This window comes from Astatotilapia calliptera, chromosome 19 (genome assembly GCF_964374335.1).
Source record: "Astatotilapia calliptera chromosome 19, fAstCal68.1, whole genome shotgun sequence".
Taxonomy (NCBI): Eukaryota; Metazoa; Chordata; class Actinopteri; order Cichliformes; family Cichlidae; genus Astatotilapia; species Astatotilapia calliptera.
The window spans coordinates 25,617,413-25,639,343 of NC_137440.1; the positions used below are offsets into that span (position 1 = coordinate 25,617,413).

Here is a 21,931-nt window from a genome sequence, read left to right on the forward strand (position 1 = left end):
GGAGGCAAGGAGGAGGGGGAAAGGAAGGGAAGAAAAGTAGGCAAGACTGGAGGATGAGGAGAAGAAGTGAAGGGAAAGATGTGAGAGTTTAACCAGACTAGCCTGAAACTGAGAAGCTGTCTAACACGGTTAGTGACCTAATGCATTTAAATACCAACTGCAATACTCTGGTAGGTTTTGACTCAACTTCAAACTTAACTAATAAACTAAACTTCACTACTTCTGTCCCCGGAGCTGCTGAGAACGCGAGAAAACAGCAAGCCTGACAATCTCAGAAGAGGTTGATTTGGCACAACTCAATGTTGCACTCAACTAATGGTGCTATCCATCCACTATAATGTCAGTTGGTAATTATGTGTCAAAGAAGAAGTGCTGCTGTATGAGCTGTAAACTGGAAAGGGCTGAAGAGAAACACCAAATAGTTTATTTTCTACTTTAGACATGAAAAGGAATGAACTAGAGGACGAGAAGGAGAGCACGAAATTGCAGTTGACTTTATTCACACAAGTGGAGACGTATCAGCCTTACAGATAAAACTGTATTGGGTCATAACATCTGCCTGGTCACTCAATGCTTATTTGTGTAAAATAGTTAACAAGAACAGTGGGTTAAGAGGCTATATTAGACAACTTCCTGATTACAGATTATGTCTTTAAAAAAAAAAAAAAAAAAATCGGCTTAGATTGGCAGGAGTGTAAGTGCAGGCCTGCTGGGCTGCAGGGCTTTTACACACTGGCAGAAATCCTAAAAATCACAAAGAACTTCCCACAACTTACTTAATTTAAGATGCATCCTTTCCTCTAAAGCAAATCAAGCTCCACAAACTCTCCATCCTGTGGTTAAAACACACAGAGAGGGCGTGAGGTTAGTAAAAATGGAAGCACTGGTCATCATTATATCAACACACACACTCATGCAATCTTTCGCCATTGTTATCTTTGGCACTTGACAAAGCCCGGGGCCGGCGGCCGGGCTGACAAAGCAGTCGCTGTAAGGGAGAACGTTCACAGTCAAGCTAAGAGGCTAAGAATGAGCTAACTGCTCAGATATGGGGCACATTCTGAGGCTTTGCAATAGACTCATGCATGAGCAGACAAGCAATGTTTGGCCACGACAACAGAAGGCCCTATTCAGTTCTCTGGGGAGGCACTGGTAAACACACACACACGCACCATTATCATAATCATCATCATCCTAGAAGCTCTCATCTGCTTCAAAACATGTGTATGCACACACACACACACACACACACACACACACACACACACACACACACACACACACACACACACACGAAGCATTCCACTACAGTAGCATTCCATATGTTTGGTTAAGCGCAGAGAATCCAGATTTAAGACCTGAGTCTGGACTGAATTTAAAGGATGAGAGGGAAAGGCTGAGAAATGAAGTAGAGGACTGGGCCGAAAGAGAAAGGGAACACTGCTGGAAACTGTAAGCAGCAGCAGGACGCTCACTTTTGTAACTGTACATCAGAGAGGGAACATTATTTACGACATAACAAGCTTGAGTTTCGAGACATGGAAAATGAAGAACAATGTAAAGTCTGAGAATCTAATTCACAAATGCCATCCTGATGAAGACAGAGCAGGCTCATAAACAAGAAAGCAAGCTCTGATTTGTAACTGTTTTGCCCACAAAAAGGGAAATGGAAAATACTTGTGTAGTTGACACTAGTTTTTATGAATGATTAAAAAGAACAACACAAATCCTCTAAAATCTGTGGTTCTCAGACTTTGTTAAGCAAGAACCACCCCAGAAGCACAAAAAGAAGTTTACACCCGCTCAATATTTCTTTTCATTTCCTGGATGCCTGTTCTAGCAAGAAAATGATTCCACGCTTCCAAAAAAAAAAAAAAAACCTATTGTGTTTACCCTCTGTCTAGGTCTAATGGATCAAAGAAAATGAGCTACAACATGCTGATGTGGGAGCTTCAAGGCCATGGCTGAGCGAGGTTCATTTTTTTTAATATATATATTTTAGCAACTGGTGTATCTGCGATATCATCAGTATCCTTACATGACAAAGGTTTTCAAAAGCATCACAATATCAATGATACAGACACAATACTTTTATGCTTGTTAGCGTGTACAACAACAACAACAACAACAACAACAACAAGGCCAGGCATGTCTGAGGCCGAGAGCCACGTGTCAGCTTCTGCTCATGCTGATGAGCACCTAAAAAAGAGCTACTTCAACAACCAGCAGAGTAGTTGGCAAAATATGCAAAAAAACTGTTTCTGGAATGGTGGAAACAAACTTGTTTCACCACTTTAAGGGGAAAACACACCAATGTGTGCAACAGGGGTAAGAAGGTATGTAAAGAGGAGATACGAGCAGCTGCCGACACGCGACCCAAATGTAAACAAGTGACTCAGAGCACTCCGTATGACAGGAAGAGCAAACGGTGGATGGAAATTACTGATGCAGGTACATGGCGGAAAGGCAGCTGGTTAAGATAAAGTAAGATAAACTATCCAAGGTAGGAAAAAGTTTTCGGTTTTGATTTAACTATCAAAGTGCGACAGGTGCCATCACTGGAAAAAAACAAAAACAAAAAAAAAAAAGACTACTTCTCCTACCACTTTATATAAGAGACTGTAAAGCAGTTTCCCTTTATTTAACCTAGGCTGAACTAAGGAAGGGTGGCAAGTGATGTACTCAAATACTGTTTGATCATGTAAGTACCTTCTGACAGACACAGAGCACTTGCCTTTTACTTGATCCTGCCACTCTCAACCCCTTTCCATGAGTCTATTTGTTCTTTCACATCTTTACTCCGGAGGAAGGAGATAATCCAGCAGCTCTGCGCTCAGCCATGTCATGTTCGACTGAGGAAAGCAGCCGTATAACACGGGTTTTGCTGAATCATCTGACATTCTCACGATTCATGACATTACAGCACTGCCGTAAACCAAATGTGTAATTCTGCTGAGCATAACAAAACGAGAGTGTGTGATTAATGAAATTGATTATAATTGAAACGTATGACTTCACTGATCAGATTTGACACATTTTTTATGGTCCCAAAGAAATTATAAACCCATGTTTGTCTGCTTTTGTGTGTGCTGTTGAGTTGCGTATTTGTGTGCGTGTGTGTGAAGGAAGTTCAGATGGTTAGCCAGCCCATAACCAAGGAAAACTAAAAACAGCTGTCTCCTGCTCATCCATCACACCCACTTGCTTCCCTTTATACACACAGGTTGTGGAGAATTCATCATTCTACTCAGCAGAATTAAGTGAAACAGTGTGAGGTGGAACTTCCTTCAGAATGGGTGTTGGTGACTTACCTATCAGACACCTGAGGGCTCTACTACAAAGAAGTTTTAGGGGGTTAGCAAGGTAACACCGTTTTTAGTGTCAGTTCACCCTAAAATAGTGAATTCATTCCTTCGATGGCCCATGGACCTCACTGTGCATGTAGTAATAGGGTCTAGATGTCTTTTTTGGCTTTCGCTGAGGAGCATTAATAAAGAAATACATTTTTAGGAGCCATCTCTGTGATTTTTTTCTTCCCTCCATTTGCAGCAAGTAATCGTAAAACAAGTGCCTATATTGTTCTATAAGCAGTAATATAGTGTTATCATCTGTAAACAGTTATCCAGATAAGTAAAGCCAGATAAGGAAAAGATAGCCTTGGGATACTAAACTTGGTTCCTAATACAAACCCCAGTTCAGTTGTTTTTCTTTCCCTTAAATCAAGTTTAATTTGCATGAAAAGAAACACATTTTTAGGAGCATCTTTACTCCTTGATTTTTGAATTGTTTGCTGCAAATAATGTTAAAACAACTTCTTATATTGTTCTTTAAGCTGTAATATATTGTTATGATCTTAAACAGTGGGATTATCAACGTATCTGGAGTAAAGCCCGATAGGGAAAAGATATTCTTTGTGTACTGAACTTGCTTCCTAATAGTTTTCCCCCTTCCTTACATCATGTGTCATTTACACAAGTTTAAACTGACTTTTTACTTTTTAATGGATCAGGAAAATGTCTTATAAATGTCTGACTTGTATTAAAAAAAAAAAAAAAAAAAAAAAAAAAGTACACCTAGCTCTACTGCAATGCAGTAAATGTAGTCTACTGCAAAAATCCCTGCAATAAACTCAGCTTTCGTGCAGCCACTGAAATTTATGGCATTATGGAAACTTGCTTTTATGGGATGGACAAAATATTAGAAAAATCTCTCAGTTAAACAAGACACAATTCAGCAGCACCGTAAGCACGAGCCTCTAAAATGACTAATGTTGAGCACACAGAAACGCCACTAAAGTGGAAAGTGAGGATACATTTGTATTAAATTAGTTTTAATGTTACCTTATCTGCTTTTTCAGACCAAGATTATTTATTTTCCCTCATACTATAATAGTAAAAGCATGTATTTAGTTTTCATTACATGCACAGTGTGTTAACACAGCATTAACTATGTGAAACAGGGCAGAAATCCCTGTTAAGGGGTTTTCCTCCAATAAATTCCTCATAAACACACAATGTGTCATTTACTGTGCCTTTATCATCCTTTTATGATTTATGCAGTATCTCTTGATATTTTTTTCAGAACTTCGGCTTTCACTTTCACATGCAGTATGCCAAAGTTCGAGGTGTGAGTTTATTTTTCAACACCCGAACTTTACGACATGTTGTTGTTGTTTCACTCCAATGTAAACGTCATGGACGACATGACCAACACACAGATAAACTGATTACAATAAATGAAACAAGGCAGAACCAAAGAAGTACAAAGAGAACTCAAGTTCTGTTTCTTCCACGAGAGAACATTTCAAGTCCTCAAACGCCATCCTGGGTTCCAGCGGCCAGGCGCTCCTTGTTTGCACGGGAGCCCATTTCCTGTGTGTGATTAGAAAAAGGGTGTGTGTGTGTGTGTGCGTACGTCTATGTATATGTGTGTGCACATTGGGGCTTGCAGTTCAGTTAGGTCCGAGGTTGTTTTGTCTGCTAAGGGGGAAAGGAATGCCCAAATCAAACATGGTGAATAAGATGCCTAGAAAGAGACACAAAGAGAAAAAAAGAATCAGGAGTGAGGAGAAAGATGGAGAATGGTAGGGAAACAGCAAAGCAGCAGACAGAAGGAGCGAGCAAGAGAAAGGAAGAGGGAACAGCAGTGAAAAGAAGAAAAAGAGGCTGTTTTTCAATTTGCTGCCAACAGCGTTCCTGCTGCTATTTGCGTTCCAGTGGAGCAGGAAGGTGGAGTAAGAATTTTGTTAACAGGCTGATGAGCTGTCATATGGAAAATCATCCACCTCTTTAACTTCGCCATGAACCTGCAGAACCTGCCCTAATATCTAATGACTTACAGCCTTGCAGCCCTCCCTGCTCCACAAATAACAGCTGAGGCATTCACAGCTACTTCTCACTAGAAGGGCAGATTATTTTGTGCCATTAATCATTATCAAACAACAGTAATATGACAGCTAGCAATGTCACAAAACGACTTTACTGGCTCCACGCCACCACTCAAGAGGACAGGAACTTCCTGACATGATAACTTGGCAAAATAGGGGGGGGGGGGGGGGGGGGGGTTGTCATTAAAGGTCACATTGACTGGTTAGAATAAGCTCCTGCTATAGGAATCAGAAAAATTATACTCCAGGGAATTAATTTTATGAACCGATTCAGTGTACTCGTCCTTTTAATTACTTTAAACCATCACACTTTTAAACAACAGCCATTTAAACCTCAAAATTTATTTACCAAATGTTAGTCGGAACAAAGGAATCTCTGACATCCTTGTTTTTACGGTTACTTTCATTCTCAGCTCAGTAATACATGACAAATTATAGCTTGTATCAGTGCAAAATATTAATAATAAAATAAATTATTAAACTTAACAATTTCTCCCAAACTGCAGTGAAAATATAGTGTAATGCTGATAAAAAAGGACTAATAATTAGGTGTACATACATTCTTATATATATTAAAATACATCAATATAATAATATATTATATCATAGGTATTAAAAAACAAATTTAATGAACTTATATCATTTACTGTACTGTTTATAATCATATAACAGGACATCAGACCTTTTCTCTTTTTCACTTGTCTCAAGAATTTTCCATGTAGCTGCTTGGATCCTTTGATTGCTCATACCGAGGCTCTTAACGAAATAAAATATCTATGCTCGGGTAGGTGAAGGTGATTTTTAGCACAGATTTTAATATGAAGATGCAAACCGAAATTTTATCTAAACATTATCTGTTCAGGCACACAAGCACTGTCACTTTCATTTAAAATCTAGATTTTGCTTTTTAAAATAGCAAACTCATTTCGGACCACCTCAAAATCCTGGTATTAGAAGTTTCCCATTTGCAGTCTGGGTAACGCTGAGCGGTTGTTTTTGAGCAGGTTTTGATTGTATGCAGGTAAACAGTGTGCATGAAGAGTAAAGGAGAAATGTGCTTGCTGAAATGTGATTGTCTGGTAATGACGTAGCATTCAATTGCATTTTACTTTACATTTTATCTGCATTCATGGGCTGTAAGCAATGAACAGAACAGGAAGCCTGCATCAGGATATGTGCTGGAAGCCCCGAAACACTGACTGCTGCCCCGAGAGATTACAACACAAACAACAAAGCAAACAAACTAAAAAATAAAAAATAAAAAAAATAAAATAAAATAAAAATTGTGACATGATATCAGTAAGCATTTTGGATTCACCATAACAGGTTGTGAACAAAGGTAAGCCTGCTACAAAAACATTACTAGCTACGTGGGTGGAGTTAGTCATAGTAAACAAATTCTGTAGTCCTAGTCAAACGTTATATTTTCAACAAGCACACACTGACAACGCTAAACAAGAAAGACTTATACACTCACTTCATAAACTAAAAGGAAAACTCTTTGCTGAGTGCACTGTGACTCTCCTACTTCCCAGTTCCAAAGTTCAGTTTCCAAACACTTCCTTGTGTTGCGCACACGAGGTGGACTCTGCCTTTGCACGAATGAGCCACTGCTTGACTGGCAGAGCAGAATTGATAGGCTGCTATTGTTTCCTTTTAAGGTCAATTGTGTCTCAAATGCTTGGCATGTCTGAGAGTACAGCTGGCTGGCAGGAGAGATAAAACACTAATTTTACTACATTCTTCTGCGCAGTCCACACCTAGGGAGAAAGGGGGAGGCAGAGACAGAGAGAGTATTTAAAAGAAGTAGGGATATGAAAGATTTGAGCTGGTTTGGAAAGAGAAAAGAAGAAAAAAAAAAGTATAGTTATGGTTAAAGAATGAAAACAAGGTGAAGACTACAGGTTTGGCCAAGTGGGTGAGCACTTTGACAGGGGCATCAAGCTTTGCTGTGCCCTTATTTGACTGGGCAGTCAAAACACGTCACCACAGTGGGTAAACACGCACATATATACATGGATGCCTACCCACACAGAACTAAACATCTCCCAGGATGAGAGACCAAATCGCATTTCATTGCCTCAAATTTGCATGTTTGACTCCTTAGCTTAAAATGCTAAATATTCTGCTCCAGAGTGATGGAGACTGTGAGGTGGGGTGGGGGTGGGGACAGCCAAACCAGCTTAGTATTGCAAATAAACCAGACGCTGTGAGAAAGCGTGGCAGCCGGCTGAAGGTTGGATCATAAATTATGCCTGGTATTTCACAATGTTCCACAGTGCACAAATGATCCACTCAGGGACTCGGGAATGATATTATGGGATTCCTGTGTGGCTTCAGTGTCTGAATGTGTCCACATGTACACACACACACGGCACACACAAAAACCTCAGCCAAGGACGAGCCACATGCTCAAGTCTAAAAGTGTATCGTGCAACAATGAGCGTATGCTGACAAATAAAACAACCAAAATTAAATCAGAACAAACAGGTTACTTGTGTTTTTTGATAGTTCTGATAGTAATCCAAATGTTGACTTAGAAGGAAGGGACCACCGGAGAAGAGCATGGCCAGACTGGCTGTGCGTGTCTGCTTTAGTTAAGCAGATGGGCGAGTATGTGTGTAATGACCATATTATCTGAAACATGTTGAACTGGTCTGAGAATGTCCCACTGAACTCGACACAGCCGTAGTCCTTAAGTGATTTGTACATTAAGGCCTCAGTCACACAGACCAGTCAGCGACCCACTGGAAACCTCTGTTCATTAGGGAAAAACGCATATTCCCTGAATGCTTGGCAAGTGGTTGCTGGCTGTTGCTAAGTGACAATGGTCAATGAATGCTTGGATTGCTAACAGAATCCCACAGTCATCCGTAATGTGCATGGAGGACACCAACGTGTCTGCAAATACTTGCCATTTATTCTCCGAGCGCTAAATTGAAAAAGAGTGACTGTAAATGAAGAATGTAAAAGTTGTTCCTCTTAAAATGTGCTTGTTACAGTGAAAAGGCACATCTTTTAATTTGATGCAACTTTACTTTTCACAGTTTCACTGCCACTTGGCGAGTAGTTTTTGAGTCTCTGCAGACAAGTCAGCATCTTCGACGTAAACTGCTTATGACCGCGGCAACCTGGTAAGGAGGTTTTTGGTGCATCCTTCTTTGCAACTGCCGGGAAACTCCCATAATCACTTGCAAACAAGTCAGGGGAAACACTGGTGGTTACCAGGGAGTCAGTGAATGGTCTCTAGGCCCGTGTGAATCGATTGCACCAACTACTCATGACCACTTAGGGAATAAACATTTTTGCACCAGTGGTTGCTAGAAGGTCATTGACTGGCGCCCAATTAAATTATCAGAGAATTTTTTGACTGGTTTGTTGATTTGATGGCATCATCATCGGCTTTTATGTTGGCATTTTTCAACTAATCATCCATTTAATCATGTAAAATAACCTTTAAATGGGACCTATTATGCTTTCATTTCAAGTCTATGAATTTGTTAGAGTAGCTCTGCACAATTTACAGTTCAAATCCTTAATCTTACACTGGAGCCATGGTGCAACTCATCATTTCATCCATCGTCTGCAATACTGACAATGCCAATATACGATTCAAACAGCGGGTCGTTGGGGCTGTTGTGTGCCTGAGACAACCATGTTAGCAAATCTGCTCTCACTAACATCATAGAGAGCCAAATGCAGAAACGCTATCACTTTACATCATTTTTCAAGTATAATTCAATTAGATATAGCTAAAAGCAAGCAAATAAAGTCTGTTCTGGTTCTGGTTAAGAGACCATAAGGGTATATTGCTTACCGTTTTGATTTTGTACAATCCCTCAGACATGAAAGGAAATGGAGACAGTCATACATTACTGGTGTAACTCCAGAAAAACAAGCTGGTGTTTAAGTGACAGTGGTGCAAGCACTAACCTTGGAAATGTTCACATCCTTCAAAACAAATATCCAAATTACTTCCAACAGTCTCCCAGCCTGACTTGGTTGCATGTCACACACTCCTCTTGTTTCCTGTCTAGATCGACTGTTCTACTGGGGGAATAAACACCCCAAAATAAGTTTTAGTTGTAGCTCTACTTGGCCAAAATTCTTCTTTTTCCTACTCCCACTTACTACATAAAACTGACATAAAAGCATTTCATGGCTCTTGAAGTAAAAGCTGCACTTTAGCAAGTCTATTTTTATGGCTTCACCATAGCAGCATTGTGCTGCTTCACTTCCCCTGGTCAGGGCAGCTAGCATGAGAAGGAGCTCCAAAAGCAACGTTGGCATGGAGGAGAAAACCAGCAAACCCGGCCCTCAGCGGCCCTTAACAAAAGGCAGCAGTGTAGAGATCCCCTCAAAAGTAAAAGCCAACCAGAGAAGAAGAGGGGAAAGGGCAGAAAGGAGGGGGAAAAGGCTGAAAATAGTCCAGCAGTCTGAGTCTGCATACATCAATGCCACAATGACGAAAGCTCCAAAAAGAAGCAGACTTGTTAATAGATGGATGGCTGGAAGAATATGAGGAGGGATGCCTTGAGGGGAAGAAACGCATATTAGCAGTTTTAAATATTGTGGGTGAAAGCAAAAGAACAAACTCAGGAGGAACGTCATGTGACACCAAGCAAGGGAAGCAAAGGTCATACACATCAAATTGTGACAACTTAATTACCTTTTCCATTCAGCAACTTATTTCAGAACTTTCTGAAAAGGCACAAAAAAGTATCTAAACATCTAAAAACAAGACAAAATAGCAAAGGATAGGAGAGGGTAGGAGACACAGAAGAGGGGATAAGTATGTAACAACCCGCCTGTCTGTCTGAACATTCCTCTCTCGGAGAACATGTATATTTTCTGATCACAAGAAAAATAATCCGCAAGAGGAATTTTATTTTGAGAGCCGCCCCGTAGATCCAAGGCCTACAGCAAGCCAGGGAGTAGTGTGTGAAAGCGAGTGTGATGGCGAGACTGTACATGTTCCTCTCACACGCTCAGTCACGATTTAAGTGTTAAATAGTGAAAACACCGCATGTATCACCGGGCAGATCGCTTGCAAAGGAAGAACATTTGAGGATCCACACTGCTCAAGTCACACATGATCACATGAACAAAACTTCACAACCTCCCCCGACACACATACACATAAGATATATGAGGTTACACTTCAGCCAAAATTGATTTCGGAGTTCTTCTTTTGAAGACGTTGATACCGCTATCACTCATCCAAAGTCCATTTGTTTTAACCGCAGTCATCTCATGTGCGACTGTAAGGAATCTGACACTAAAATATAGTTGGCAAGCAAAAGCAGGCAGCTACATATTTTAAACTAGACTGCGAAGCATTTAAGTAGTTTTACATTTTAATAAGTAAGCAATTTTGCACTTTAGCTAAAATAAGTAGATCGATACCAATCTAATGTATCTTTAAGCCTACAGCTGCTAGCCAATCAGAGCTGGGGAAGCACAAAGGCTGGAAACAGGAGGAAACAGCTGACCTGGCTCTGCCCAAATGTGACAAAATTACTAATTAACAAGTGATATCTTGTTTGTTCAATCTGTAGTGAAACAAAAAGGTAGAGAGCGAGACACAGGGAGTGGTTCCATTTCAAACTGTTAGGTCCAAATTAGAGAAAAAGGGATATCGTAAGCAGCAAAGTGCAGTATTATAGGCAATCATCTGTGAATATCCCAGAGTAAAGTAAAAGTAAAAGCATAACTGATGAAGTCTGATTATGATGCAGAGCAACCAATGAACCTTGGTACAGATTCTTCAGCTTGCTGGGACTCTAAAGCTGGAAGGATGTTAACACCTTTCCTCTGAAGAACATTTTCCCCACATTTGTGTTAGCACACATTCGACTGGGTTCATATCTAACAATAAAAAAAACAAATTTTGCATTTTTCACACTGAAAACGAACACTTTGTTCTGAACGTTTATTCGTGTTTTTCCTTCATCACATTTCTGCCGTGGAGGTTCCCAATTCCAGATTTAACGACTGAGATCAAAACAAAAGACACCCGGCACATCAAAGAAAAACGACAAGACGGCACACGCATTCGTTAGTGTCTCTCGGGGCCTCGCCCTAATGTGGCGGCACCTGTATGAGGACAAATAATTACTGGATATTACAAGTTATTCACTCTCTTGTGAGTTTAATCCACAGTCCTTAGCTTGTGTGAAGAGGAGTTATTATGAACTGAGAAAAAGATTTAATCACCTAAAAGTATTACCAAGTGGACATTTTGGCAACCGCAAATTAAAGTCATTAAAAGCTGCAGGTTAAGAATAAAGCTGTACACTCTTGACTCGTGACCTCACCGTGAACTGGACCGGTATCGCCATAGCAAAAGCCTACCAACCACCGTCACGTCAGTCAGCGGCCATTGACTGCAAATACCAGACTAAAATATTATGATTTCTGTAACTATAAGGCCACAGACAAGAGGTTGAAAGAGACATATTGCAGCTTTAAGCACATAAACACTTATTAAATTGTAGAGATGGTACCCAAAGCATACAAACCATACTGCTGGGTGAAGGACTTTGGTTCAACATTTAGCCTTTTATGGACATTATTGAGGTTACAGCGACGCTGGTTACTTAGACATCTGTGTTTGGTGTGTAGGTGGCATGAGGTGGTGTTTGCCCATCTTTTTTTACCACCTGCGTTGGTGGCTTTTAACCTTTAACTTGATCATTGCGAGGCAGTGTGCACCATCTTCCACCAGAAGCATCACGAGACTGAAACAGAACATGATGTTCACCTTTCTTCTGTCCAGAGCTCTAGGAAGAAGAACATGTCTCGAATCCAGACTGCAATGGCTCCTGAAATATGCCAAATATGCCTCTGAACGCCCCCCCCCCCCCCCCTCCCTTTTCCTAAGGACGTAAGCCTGTTTCATAGTCCACCCTCCTTCCCTGCTCGGCCCCCAACCCACAGCATTCCTGCGTTTTACAGAGCTCCGAACGCACACATTCTTATAATCACAGATGACCCACTCGCATAAAAAATGTTAAGGACATTAATAACACAAGTTTCCACCCAGCTGACCCAGACATGCCTTTTAAGGGTAAGCGGTTCAGATTTCTCTTTTCATTAACTTCCAAAAATACTCCTGGACCAGGCAGGGCAAGAAGGGGTGGGGTGGGGGTGGGGGGGGTGAGAGGGGAGAAAAAAAAAAAAAAAAAAAAAAGGTAAGTAGGGGGTTCTCTCCCCTCTTCAGGAAAAGGAGAAGGAGAGAGTGAGTGAGACAAGATAACAATCGGAAGGAAAGTCAAAATATTGGCCAGTTAACGAGGAGAACAACTGGAAAAAAAAATAAAAGTGCGTCTGAGGAATTTACTAGTTATGTCTTAACTTTAGCTCTCCCCTGTTAAAACGCCTCAGTCCCTTCCTCCAACTCCCTCCCACCCTCCCTCCCTCCGCTTTGCTGTGCTTCCTACACGCTTTTGAAGTCGGTTTCCTTTGCACTTCCTCCCTCTTTTCTTCCAGCATCGACAGGATAGCCATTTTTTTGAGGAGCCTGTACAGTGCAGGAACAGAACAGGCTCACAGGGGACTTTCTGTAAAAGAGCTTGTTGGAGGCTGAAACTGGAACGTAATCCCACGCAGGAACCAGTAGGAAAAAGTAAAAATTACCCAGAGGCAAACCATTTCCCTGTCAGGTCAACCTGAAAGCATGTAAAAGGCAAAAACAGCAGCAGCACCACCACCACCACCACCACAGTGACCCACATTATCAGTGAATGTGGTCCAAACTCCAAGCCATGTGGGGCAGCCGGCTGATTAAACATTAGAGGACTTATCAAAAGGAAGATATCAAGATACATGAAAGGCCACAGCTCCTCTTCATGAACTAAAATGCCCTCATCTATGCATCTGCTAAACTTTCTCTGTCCTTTGGATGGTTGCAGGGGTGGAGTCTAGTCCTAATATGCAGATATAGAACCACCCTTGCTCGCACACACCTACACCCATTTACCTAAAGATGCCTTCGGATGCTGGAGTAAGCCGGAGTATGCAGAGATAACTCGTGCAGACACAGCACAGAGTGAAAACATGCCCGATCCATAGCTGGAGCAACACGCCAGGTCCCAAAATCTTCTTGCTGTGAGGCAACTGTGCTCACCAATACGTCAAAAAAAATAGCCATTATGACACAACTTATCTTCAGTGTACCTGTGATAAGCAGCAACAAGATTTATTGGTATTGTTTGCAAAAGATAGACAAGGAGCGAGATAGGAGACTTTAAAAAGCTGGCTTGCATTAGAAACCCGGCTCTGTTAAATCTGAAGACTAAACAAACTGCAGACTACCAAACGACTGTGGCCCTGGGAACAAAGGCCAAATGTAAAAATTTGTGAATCAGCATGAAGTTAACCACAAATAGATTACATTCCAGTTTGCAGTTATGGACTGGATGCTACATGCATCTTCTCATTTGGCAGACGGTTGAGAATCTTAAATGAGGACCAGATGAGGATTTGTGTTTCCCTTCCGTGGCTGCATGTGAAGAATGCTCACATGGTCAACATCAGGGCCGCTACTTGGTTTTGGGGATGAGCGTGAATGAATTAGGACACCTGAAATATGGCAGTGCGATTTAAAACTTGCGGATAATTCTTAAGAAAAAGTCTTTGAGTCTGTGAGAATAATGCATTTGTTATTGAGATTATACTGATCACAACCACGCCTTTTTGGTTGGTTAATATCTCAGCATAGCATGTTTTACTAAGGTGACTCTAGAAACTAGGTCAAAAAGGCAAGCATTATGGTGCAGCTCTCCAATAAGAGTGGAAAACAAGGAAATAGAAACGTGCCCTGCAAACTTCGGGTTCAGCAAATGTTTGAAAAACTCCCCTTTTCCCCTCAAACTCGACGAATCACAGTTCTCTGGCAGCACTCACTGATACATATATTTTATCTGGTTTAGCATTAAACCTGCTCAATCTGGCACATTTTTCCTTTCTTAACCCCCTGTTGCTGGAAAAACTTTCATAACCACCCAGTAACGCAACACAATCTTTTACAGGTCACTAAATACTTGATACGCTCCTTTGACCAATGGGTTAAATGAGTGGCAGGGCTAGATGATATTTGCTACAATGGATGGGAATCCCATAGCAGCTCCAAATTTTCCAGCTCTTTGGAACTGTATGTCTCAAAGCTTATCACTTCTATCTATAAATGCTTGCATGCTTCTTTGACATTTGCACGACCATACAGCTTCTGCACACCCAATTCACATCCAAGCCTTTGTCTACCGTTTCTACACTGTGGTCCGACGCAGTGATAAAAAAAATGTTTGTGCTGAGTCTGAATACCTGTACGGGCCTACTACTCATAATTCTGTTAAATAAAACGAGTTATGAGTAAAGAAATGGCCAAAAGTTGTTGATTTCAGTTGTGATCAGACAAAGGATGGATAAATCCAAAGCATGAAAATAAAAGTAAAGCAGTTTTATTTTGAAATTAAAAAATTCCGAACCAATTTCGACATTCCACAAACAAATTCGTGCAGGATTGGTGGAGATTTTAATGTACCGGTAAATCATGACAAAATACAATCAAGATTTTAACCTTTAAATCGTGCATTAGCATGAAATTGTACTGCAGATGCTCCACAGTCACGTACACCTACAGCTGCAAACAAATGAGATAAGTGCAATATTGAAACCTCCGTAAGTGGCCATTCAACTATATGATAAAAAAGCCCTCGAGAGGAGTTGCGAGGCTGTTTGGCACACTATGAAAGACTAACAATGGAGATTCGTTTACACTTACACACACACTAGAAGGGGTATCAGCAGAATCCATTCTTGTCTTGACATTCTTACAGAGTGAGAGCATGTATTAGTGTGTCAGCGTATGAGTTATTATCAAGTTGTGTGAACACTCAGGGCTAAAATGTACCTCTGGCTACTGCTCGCTGAGTGACTGACACTCTCAGCCTCTAGGATCTGATGACAGCACTAAGCAAAAGTACCTTCAAATGCAGAAATACCTGCGTAGGCTCACATAAAGTGAGCCCATGAATAAACAGAGAGTTCAAAAAGTTTGAACTCCAGCTGGAATCACAGAGCTCTGCCCTGTTTCAGGCCCGTCACTGCTGATCAAAATCAACTGAAAATCAAAAAAAGCAAACCAAGATCAAAATAATTCAGCACCTGGAAAAAGACAAGTGTTTATAACTTCTGCTTTTAGTTCATTGTTTTCATTTTTCCCCCTATTCATTCACTGTTCAAACAGTTAAAGACAGAACTGCACACAGAAACATGTGTAAACATCTGCGGTATCCGCAGCTTGTTTTTTATTTTTATAATTAAATAATAATTTAAGACTGAAACCTTTCAGTTAATGAATTCTTAATGTGCACTCTGATGTTTATGATCATAAAAGGGGAATAAACAACGCAGGTTTTCCACAAAGGAAATCCTGGAAGCTGAGCGTGTTTTATCATTTATGCTTTAAAAATAAACAGTGTTGGGGAGTAACGGAATACATGTACCGCCGTTACGTATTTAAAATACTAAATATGAGTAACTGTATTCCGTTACAGTTACCGTTTAAAAAGGTGGTATTCAGAATACAGTTACTTTGTTGAAATAAATGGATTACACTGCGGTACTTTCCTGTTTCATTTTGTCGCGGGCCAGGACTGTTTGGGTTTTGTTTGACAGCTACGTGCTGTTGTTCCAGGCGGCAGCGCTACGGTTGCCATGGTTACAGGGCGACACTCTCTCTCTCTCTCTCTGCGACTGTGTGTTTCCTAGGTGAGAGAGCGCCTTTTCGTTGTTGTTGTTGTTGTTGTTGTGCTAAGCTAACAGGCAGAATGCTACAAGCATAGCTCTAAAGAATGTAGCATCATGGGCAGTGTAGTCCGTGTTGCAGAGAGAATGGACTGCCATACACGTTATGGGTCTGTGAGCGCGAGGAGGGAAATAGAAAAAGGGGAGTGGAAAGGTTGGAGTTGTCATCGAGGAAAAACGGGAGCTGGAAGCATGTAAATATAATAATAACCACTTCAGCCAAGCTATTAAGACTCGACTGTACACCGTGTTCGTGTTTTCCTCCGAAAACAATAAGTTCCGTTGGAGCAGTCTTTCAACGCCTCTCTCTGTCTCTCGCAAGAAAAGTTGACCCACACAACAAAGTAAAGCTAGTTTTCGGCTACGAGCCGACAGGGACCCCGCCGTATTAGTCAGAGGTCCCTTTACTACAGTTCGGAGTCGCGGACCTTCAGTAATAGTAATAAATCACATGGCAATAGTACATTCACGTTGTTGTAAAAAGCATGATAATATATTAAGTAATCCAAAGTATTCAGAATACGTTACTGTCATTGAGTAACGTAACGGAATACGTTACAGAATACATTTTGGGGCATGTATTCTGTAATGGAATACATCTCAAAAGTAACCTTCCCAACACTGAAAATAAATGACACCGTCAACTGTCAGATTAGCTGCATGTTGATCTTCTCAGATGACTAACTGATTGATTCACTACTCCTTTCAGCTCTTTCTACTTTAAACACATACACACACACAGACACACGACATGTACAATGTCCAGTCAAAGCCTCACGCTGCCGTCATCGTGGCACTAAGCCATCTTCCTACAAGTCTGCTTATACACAGACAGCAGCTCCAGCTGGCCTGCATATTATCAGCAGCAGCCCTTGTCCCGGATACGGAGTCATTTATTGCATTATCACAAAACACACACATTCATAAAATGTTATGTGCTCACAGGATGAGTGTGGGCTTCAACAGAAGGCGCTCAGAGATCATGATTCATTTCCACTACTTCAAGTAGGCCCCTGGTAGGTTCGTAACAACATCACTTTGCATCCTGCGCTGCTCTATTCCTGGGTGAGAGGGTTACTGAGGGTGAAAGAGAGAGTCTACCTCTAAGAATAACCAACACCATCCGGTCCCAATTCTAGACGAGCTATCTATTACAGCATATTAGGATGTATAGGTTATGCTGCTCGTGTGGGTGCTGACTCTCCCATTTATACCTTTGAGGACTCCTAGAAATGCACCGCTTTCCATTAATCTGATCATATCACGTTCACACAACTTTGCAAAGCTTCAGACCGCAATCTGACCAGGTCAGACTAACGTAGCTGCACGTGTCCGACCTGCAAGTAATCTGTGGCTCTCTCTGTGTCTGAATGAAGCCACGAGGAACACGAGGAGCGACCTACTCAATTAATACAGTGCTATAATCTGCTATAATTCTAATTGTGACACACAGAGATGGGCGAGAGTCTGGGTGATGAGAGAGAGACCACAGAGCAGAGAAGGGTCTAACCTACGATAATATGCAGTTACTGAATAGAAATCATGATTCTATAGGTTTTAGAGTTGTTTCTTATGTGCATAACAACAAGAGGCTTAGCTGTTTCACATTTACTATAAATGTAATTATCTGAAATAATCAGCCCGGGGGTGGGGGGGGGTGGGGGGGGGGGGGGGGGGTGGGCGCAATAAAGTGCATATATATGATTTTCCAGATGTTAGAAATCAGGAAAAATAATAAGCTGATCTCCAATGAAAACAATGTTCATTTAATAAACTGTTGAACTTTGCTACTTTGTGTTTTTGTCCCCCTCCATTTTTTGATATCATAGGAAAAGGACTGACAGCTATAGTACGGTAGTTCCTTCAATCAATCACAGCAATGACAATATGCGTTCTTATTTCTTTGCACTTGCAACGCATGACGTCAGTGCCAATGTCGTGTAATTCCACACTGATGTGTGATCGCGCAACACTCACAGGAGGGAGTGTGCATAAACCCTGATGTCCGGAGTGGCAGTAATATTACCGTCGACAGGCTTGGGTTTGACATTCCCGGTGGTTTGATTTTCCCAGGCAGAAAACCTCAATATTTTAATTTAATCCCCAGAGCATTTATTTAGCCACTCCGTAATCCACAGGTCCAGTGCTTAGTCTGATAATTACCCTTATTGGACACCCATAATGATTAGTTTTTGGTTTCACCCAAAGCAGTGCAGGCAGTTTCATAGGGCGGTCGCAGCGCTTTGCGGAGTGGAAAACCAATCATGCGTGCTATAGCTCAGGTCATAAAAGAGGAGAAAGAGGTATGATTATTACTGCGAATGGCAGGCGACAATCCCTGGAGGGAAAAAAAAAAAAGTGCTGCAAACTCTTTGTGCAACTTTCACTTCTTGGCATTCATTGTAAAGATTGCAGAACAGGTGCTAGTAGTGCTGACACTTCTGCTGTGTCAACATTAACAACTATCATTGTGCTGAGCAGTGGTGTCAAAGAGGGCATCTGCTGTGAAATATCCCCCCCCTGCAAGAGCCAACTGAACCGAACCAAACCAAACTTTGAGCGCATTTTCCGGGGAATGGACGCGCCAGAGATCAGACATTAATCAGGGGAAATTTAGACATCTTACTCCTCACTTCGCTGTTACTCTCATTTGATTTTCCCCTTTACATTTCCACCCCAACATTTCCAAACTGACAGCATAAACTGCCAACATTCCCTCCACATGCGGTTTAATAATCCCACCCAGAAGTACCAAAATAAGCCCTTTTTGCGCATCTACCACTGTGACAAGCTTCCCTGCAAATGCCTGTCCGAGCTGGTAGCTCAGCTGGTATGTTCTACAGCTGGCTGGGAGTACGAGCCTTACTGGAAATTCATCAGGGATTTTTTTTTTTGTCTCCTTCATGTCTCAAACAGGTCAAGGCAGGTCCCCTCCATCTCCTCCCTTCCCCTCGGTGCTCTTTATGAGCCCCACCTGGCAGATTAGTATTCCACCACCACAAGTACCTTTTCTGCTGTTTACACATGCGCACACATTCATCTGTCACCGTTCTGGTGAAGGAATACAGGACACACACTGTTCAGACTACACCCCTACCACCACCAGCACCACATTGTTTTCACACGTGTAGGCCGATACTCAAACAGAATAAGGATGTATTGTCATGTTAGTACCTTTAACAAAACATCCGAGGGCAGCAGGACATTGCAGTTGTTTTAGTTGTCCTTTAATGTGGCAATTTCAGTTATATTAGTTGATGGAAATGCCTGATTTTGCATTTGCATTCCAGTCTAAGAAAGGCCCAGACAATTGGGTAAAAACTGTTATCAGTCAGTATTGGTCTTCTTGAGTAACACTAGATAGTTTTGCCAAAAAACAGTCATGTATATATTCGTATTTTTATGTTTCCCTGAGACAAAAAGAGAAAAGACACTCAGATTGGACCAGAATTTCAAGAAAATGTCTATAATTTAAATAGGTTATATGTTTCTTATAGGCTAGATTGTCCACTGTTTAAACAGCTGTGAAATGGATCAATTAACTCTATTCTAACAAGGGAGTTTAAACTTTCCTTACCAACTTGAAAATAAGCTCATTCAGTAGGTGGTCTGTGTGCACCATAGGCTGGTCTATATGTGGCCCAAGGATGGCTTTGAGCCCAGTTTGTGGTTTTTTAGTATGTAGCTTACAACTGAGCGTAGGCAATATATATATTGTTTGCATGGCACTCAACAATCACATATCATCATATTGTTCAGTATAAAAACCTTCCGATATGGCAGCAGAGTCCAGACCATCGTACATTCACAGCACTGTGCCGCAGAGTACTCACAGCTGAGCAGACAGCCATGCAAAGTTAAGACATGTTTTCGGCTATGTATTTCACAACTAGTTTGTGTAATGCATTGCTTCAAAGATAATAAACAATGACCACATCACATCCCCTTGTCAACACAACTCCAACATGGGGCAGTGTTTATATCACAATTATTTACTCCCTACACTCTGAAAAGTCTGAGTACATGCAACACACACACACACACACACACACACACCAAATGTCAAGAACACGTCCAAGCAGCCTCCACACTTCTACTCCATGTTCCTACAGCCCGGGCAGTCAGTCTGAAAGGACTGACGTTACTATGTGCGTAAAGCAGTAAAAAAAACGTATCGAGTGCAGAAGCAGATAAATGCAACCTCATAACAAAAATGCCAAGTGTTACCAAAAGAAGATATGAACGGTTTATGTGCGGCAACATTTTAACCACCTGAGGTTTTCCTGCAGAGCTGGATGCTTCAATTTGGCTTAAGAACGACGACGAGAAGGAGGAGGAGGAGGGCTGAAAAACTTGCCGCAGTTCAGACTTCTGCAGTCCGGACTCCTCGAGTCTCAACAAGCCGCTGTGTGAATCCCCAAATATACACTCCGCTTCTTCCTCAAACACAGAATAAAGACTCAAATTTACCTCAGCAGTTCCACCGCCGGGTCCGGAAAACGCAACGGTAAATCCACAACTTCACGCGGGCTGAGCTCGTGCGGACGGTAGGGCTCGCTGCAGCCGACACGGCCGGGACAAGTTCATCCGCATATTCTCATTCAAGACCAGAGAGTTGGAGGCGATAGGGGGGGAACCGCTTTCTGCTTTCCCCCTTTCCCTCAGTCGCTTTCGCTGGTCCTTTCCTCTCGGATATTCCCCTCCCTGGTCCTTTTGAGATCAAACCATCACATTCCACCGCGTCCTTAACAATGAAAAAAGGTGGGTTTTCCTTTTCTGTTGCCGGAGGACCCACCCCTCGGGATGACTCTGCCCGGTCTGACCGCAAAGAGAACGCCCTTCCCGGCGTCAAGGTCCCGCCTCTCTCTCTCTCTCCCACAGAACATACACAAGCCAGGCCGGTGAGGAGGAATGAATCCGAGCTGGATCCTGCATAGATGCAGGCTACTGCTTGTGTCTGAGCAAACGTATCATAAAAACCAGTTGTCTGTGAACGCTGCATGAACTATTGTTTTATGGCATTTATACCATTTGCAATAGAAGTGACAGAAAAGTCACGGGCTCAGCAGCACCTGTAGCATCCCACAACACTTTCAAAGATCATATCCATATAATTAGGATCCCCCCAAGAAAGTACTGATTACCACAAAAAATATTGGCGCTATAATATAGATGAAATGTCCAAACAGTATAAGCTTGTTGGGTTCTATCAAATGTCTCTAAATATGTATGGACTAACCATTATACAAAACCAGTCAAGACCACAGTCTTCCCTTACGGGAATAATTAGTATGAGTTCACCTCTCTATTCCCTCTCTTTCAGCTCTCAGAATGTGGTTGTTTAATACGCTGGTGCCACTTGAATGAATACTATAGCATTGTTGTTTGTTGTGCTTTCTTTTTTCCCCATGTGTAACTGTTTGCCAATAGTAATGACTTGTCACAGCCGTCTAGACAAATACACACAAACTAGTCCTGGTTTTCCCCAGAAAGTTTTGGAACAGAGGTGTATTGTTCGCTCTGTTTCTGCAGCACGGCCATGAATTCTCCACTGGGTGTTTATTATCTTTTAGTTGCATGACACTGGAAGGCTGCAAGATGATAAAATATGAATAAAATGTGATAGGCAGCCAGCCAATTAGGTGACGTCATGCCCACACAAACACTCACTCACATTAAGGAGATTGTTTTTGTGTTCCTTAAACAGTTTTGCATAATTCCCAAGAAGCGTAGCTT

At 41.6% G+C, this 21,931-nt stretch overlaps 1 protein-coding gene across 2 annotated transcripts in view; it reads right to left on the bottom strand.

Annotated features, from left to right (window-relative positions):
- The window catches only part of luzp1 (leucine zipper protein 1), a 48,075-nt gene extending 27,060 nt beyond the window's left edge, over positions 1–21,015 (bottom strand). The window contains exons 1-2 of one of the 2 annotated variants that reach the window (XM_026151237.2): positions 20,666–20,945; positions 777–833 (exon numbers count right to left, since the gene is read on the bottom strand). The gene's annotated coding sequence lies outside the window, so the exon portion shown is untranslated. Of the gene's footprint in view, positions 1–776; positions 834–20,665 lie in introns of both variants that reach the window. The other variant, XM_026151239.2, reaches the window with a different exon arrangement.
- Between the last annotated feature and the right edge of the window lie 916 nt (positions 21,016–21,931).